This window comes from Montipora capricornis, chromosome 9 (genome assembly GCF_036669925.1).
Source record: "Montipora capricornis isolate CH-2021 chromosome 9, ASM3666992v2, whole genome shotgun sequence".
Classification (NCBI taxonomy): Eukaryota; Metazoa; Cnidaria; class Anthozoa; order Scleractinia; family Acroporidae; genus Montipora; species Montipora capricornis.
The window spans coordinates 549,431-554,430 of record NC_090891.1 but is presented as its reverse complement, the minus strand read 5'-3'; the positions used below and the strand labels follow the sequence as shown (position 1 = coordinate 554,430).

The 5,000-nt window shown below is 39.5% G+C and overlaps 1 protein-coding gene across 1 annotated transcript in view; it reads right to left on the bottom strand.

Moving 5' to 3' along the window:
* The window catches only part of LOC138016642 (uncharacterized), a 60,340-nt gene that overhangs the window by 54,550 nt on the left and 790 nt on the right, over positions 1–5,000 (bottom strand). The gene's annotated exons all lie outside the window — the stretch shown is intronic.

The window sequence follows — 5,000 nt, the reverse complement described above, 5'->3', positions numbered from 1 at the left end:
AGCCACTGGTGTCTGATTGTTTCGGCCGGTATAGACCTCTTTCATAATGGCGGCCAAATAAAAGATTATGTAAGGGTTACTTTGAGGCAACGAGGGGATATGTGATTTATTCACCGGGGGCGCAGCCCTGAGGCAACGAGGGGCACATATCACATGGGCGAGGTATCACATGGGCAAGGTATCAACCGTGACATGATTTTGTTCGTTGTTTTGACACACGTACACTGACAAAACAAACAAACAAATAGTTTTCCGTGCATACACTTGACAATAGAACAATAGTTGCGAAAAAACGCAGTGGCGTTTACCATTGTAAAACAGCATAATAGCTGTATTCACTGTTTAAAAACATTGATGAGCATTGGTTAAAATCTCCCGGCACTCGCACAAGCGGACCGGCCCCGTTAGCGAAAGCGCATCTTGGTAAGCGTAATCCGGAAAGACAATTCGCATTGGGCGCCTCCGACGTCTCTCAATATCAGCAGAGATACTTCGGGGAGGCTACTGTGAAGAATAGGTACGCATTGTGTACGTGTGGTAGTGCAATAACTTGACAAAGAGCTTTATTCCATAACTGTCAACTGAGCTACGTTTTGTTTTCCAGGACGTAAGATGTTGCTCTAATATTACACGATATTGTTTTGATACCGTAAATCATTACAGTACCATGGTAGTTGTCTTCGGTAAATAGCCCCCTGAGAAGAAGTGTAGCTACCAGTAAAATACTAAACCCAGATTTATTGAAGAGAATAAATGGGAATCAAGAAACATTGGCTTCGAGGCTGACATGAAGCTCAACTTCTTTTTCACAGCAAGTTAAAGCGTGTACTCTGAGCATATGACAGCAAGCTTCCAACAGACTTGTTTATTTTGGTGTTTCACCCATTATTTTCTGTTGCGGTTGTTTGGTGACAAGCGGATTTGAAAGGCTTTTCAGCTTTGTTTTCCCTCTCACCTATAAACACAAAGGCGGCGTCCGCTTCTCTATTTTTCATACAGATATAATTTTTTAAAAGGAAATTGGAGCGAAAAATTGCATGAATAAATTACAAGAGAAGAAAGAGGCTATCGGTGAAATCAACAGACACAGACTAGCCGATATAATCTACATGTTTACCAATCAGCCAAATTAAAGTAGTGTTGCCGAATGTACAGTCTTACACTCGATGGCTAAAAGATTTCGACATATGTGAAAACTAAGTTGCGATTTTTTAATGTTTCATTTCATTCAGAAGAGCTCATCTTTTCTCTTACTAGGCAATTTTTTTTAGCACAGCGCCGTGGGGATTTAACACAAACAAGCTGATGAAAGCTACATTTTTTGCTGATCGATAGCTGCAATGATCGCAATCCGTTAAAGTGAAACTGACTTAGTGATTCGGCTGAGACAATGAACAAACAGGAGAACCCGAGAAACGAGGACCGAGTGTTGAAAGCAAGTGAGAATATGGTTGGTGAAGTATGTGCCCCAGAAGTGGACAGGAGTGGACTGACTGAAAAACAATTACATCAGGCTTAAGACAGTTGTTAAGTGAAGAAGCAGATGCATTTGCGAAGATCGGGTTACGATGACATTGTGTGTATTCCAGAGTTACAGATATCACGCTTACTGATACTCAGCCAGCTCAGGAGAGCTTTCTTGCAATACCACGAAGTTTATTTCCAGTAGTGAAGGTCTACATTGAAGACCTCCTTAACCGACGGTTCATCAGGAAATCTAAGTCACCTTTCTCGAGTAGCTTCGAGTAGTGTTGTTTGTGTACGTAAAAAGGATGGTGGGATGAGACTTTCCATCGATTTCGGGGAGTTGAACAAGAAAACAGTTCCAGATCCCGGTATACGAATGATTCCGAGTAACGTGTTCAGCTGTTCAAGTAAATGAGTTAACTCCTAATTCTAAATGCGACCGGTCGAACGAAAATTTCTTAGCAATAAAGGAAAAGAAAAGACAAAAAGAAAAAGAAGTAATATTTATTACGGGAGCGCTGATTGACAAAGGTAATTCTTCTAGTAAGTAATCTTTAAAATGAATGCTGAATTCCAGTCCTCTAATTATGCGCCATGAACCGAAAAAAGAGCTTCAATAGTCCGCACTACCACGAGTTTTCTTAACTTCCAATTAGGAAATAAAAACAGACAGCAAAAACCGAGGATTAGAGGAGTAACTTTGCAGCACTTGAAACCAAGATGATCTGAAAATTGGCGAAACTCGTGTTCATTGAAAAGGTGCGCAGTGTTCATTGAAAAGGTGCGCAGAGGACTAGTCGGGCGACAAGTCTACTTTAGCGCGCGACTCGAGCTAACTGGGCATATACGGACATGGATCGTGTCTTGACTTCTAAACTCGTATGGGTATATCTGTTTCGCAAACGGATATAAAATGGTGGACTTGAAAATAGTCTACGGGAACCAATACTAATTGAATATGGAACATTTTCACAAAGAAAGCTTAAATTGACTCAAATCCACTGTGTAAAATGGCGTGGTACCGATATATCGCAAACGGAAGAAAACATTTTCCGTTTTCGAACCGATTTCGTTTAAAGGTGCGGAACATGCGTAGGTTGCGTGACACGTGATAATTTGCATGCCAAAGTCGTCTCGCCCTGAACCCAAAGTCACGCAACGTTATCTATTATTAACAGTTCCTTGTCAATTTTCAACACTATCCACACATATCAGGAAAATAAACGCAGTTTAAGCATTTCATAGCGCATAAAAGGATTAAAAGAAGTTTCAAAAGTGTGAAAGGAGACCGAATCATCTTTCTGGTCATCGTGATTCACAACTCGAAAGTTGTTTCGATCGACAAAAGTCGATTCGATCGAAGACAAGAGTCAGTTCGATCGAAGACTGTAACTATGGCTTAAGTGTATTGAACTTACTATTTATCAAATCTGTTTAAAAATATGTCCTGACTTGTGTGGAAAAGATTTGCAACGATGAGAAGCTATGATAATACGTTCCACGGATTCTGTTCCAAGCGCAAGTGTTTTCAACAGCGTTTAATCTCTTTTCGCTCGGTTCTGATTGAAAGTGACAATACTTGTTCGTTTCATCATGGTAATAAATTCTTAAACCCCGTGTTTCAGTGTACGCACGTTATAGCGAATAGCTCATTGAGCATTGCCGATCAGGAACGCCGAGAACGAAACGCCGACAACAAAGGAAATCAATTGAACACTGCATTTCCGCGTCGCAATCATTACACAGCACAAGAACTTTTATTATTATCTATACGCTTGCAAAACTGTAGTTTCTATAAACATTTACTCTTCGATGGAACTGACTTTTGGTTTCGATCAAAACGAACTTCGATCGAAACGACCTTCGATAGAACTGACTTGCTACCGAATGAAATTATTCTCTTGAAGGAATTACGGTCACGTCGCCCACAAGTTAACTCGCCCACAGGTTAACTCGCCTACACCAAAGTTAACTCGCCTACACGTTCGAAGTTAATTCGCCTACACATGAAGTTAACTCGCCTACACATTCGAAGTTACTGTTGATGTTATAAGATAAAGCAAAAACAAGAAGTTTACATGACAACTAATTATCAGGCACAAAAAAGAACCATCGATCGCATATCCGATTTCACATCATTCTTTACCAGTTCACTTTTGACTGCGCGGCCGGAATGCGCGGCCAGATGGTTTTCGTCGATTCGCAAGTATTGCTTATGGTCGTAAAGTATATTAACGTCCAAACTAGAGAATTTCATGCCAAATTGTATGAAAGGGTAGGATACCATTTAAGAAATCTTTAAAGTAAAAAGGTAAGTAATTTCTTTACGTGAAAGAGGCCGCAAACATTATATGACAAATGTTTCGAGAGTAAAATCCGCCATTTTGAAGGATAATGTTATGTGATATTGTTACCGAGTCTATTGCTCCCAGTTCGTTTGGAGTGGTCATAGAGTTCTGATAAGAACTGTCTGGTTAGTTTTGCAAGACCGGTTTCGGAAACTTATTCATTATGTAGAACATCATAATAAGCCACAGATTAAAACAACATTGTCTTCACTCGTATGTGTTTTTATTTAGTAGACATATATGTTTCCTTAGTTTGTTTTACATAAGTTCTTAAGCTTTATATTAAAGTTTGCATGCATTGTACATGCACGACAACCTGTGTTTAACCTAACTTCCTAGCCTAGCTAAATCACATTGTAAGGTGCCAAGAATTTAGGAAATAACCTACATTTGTAAACTTCTATGAAACTAGAAAAACACTTCATTTTAGACAGTTAAATGATGAGTTTTTTGGCTGGCCTCTGTTCCTTTTTATACGCTGGTTAGGATCAAAAACTAAAATCCATTGTCTAGTAGCTTTCAGATTGGTCAGTTTAGTAATAATGGGCAAATCACTTGTTTGGACACGCGTCTATTCATACCCTTCATATAATAAATGCTAATTTCAGTTTCATAGTCTATTGAAATTTAAAAGGTGTGATTTTTTCCCTTCCATTCAGAGGCCCATGGGAGGGTGGAGGAGGATCAAAGAGAGTTCGATGAATGCATACCGGGATTGATCCAAATGACCGACAATGAAGGTGGATCTTTAAGCATACCGGGATTCGTATACTGATAATCAAAATCTGTTGAAAAGACAATCGAACACTAAATCTGAAAACGGATTTTGTCGCAGATTAAAAAATTGGAAATCCATGTCGGGTAAGGATTTCAATTAACAAAATCCGTCGTGAAATCCGTTTTCAGATTTTGTGTTCGATTGGAAATCCGAAGATCCGGATTTTAAGATCTAAATCAGGATTTCCCAATTGAACGCACGAACGTTTGAGTAACAGTGTCATTTTGCCACGCATCTTGCATACATTTTCATGTCTCGCGCCTTGATACATACAGTGGAATGTCATGAACCAGCCTGCGGGTCTCTTCCCAATCGCCGCGCGATAATGTCAGTCGATGAAACAACAAACACGACAACTCATTTCTTTCAAGTTTAATATGATACAACCAACTAACAATGTAAGTATA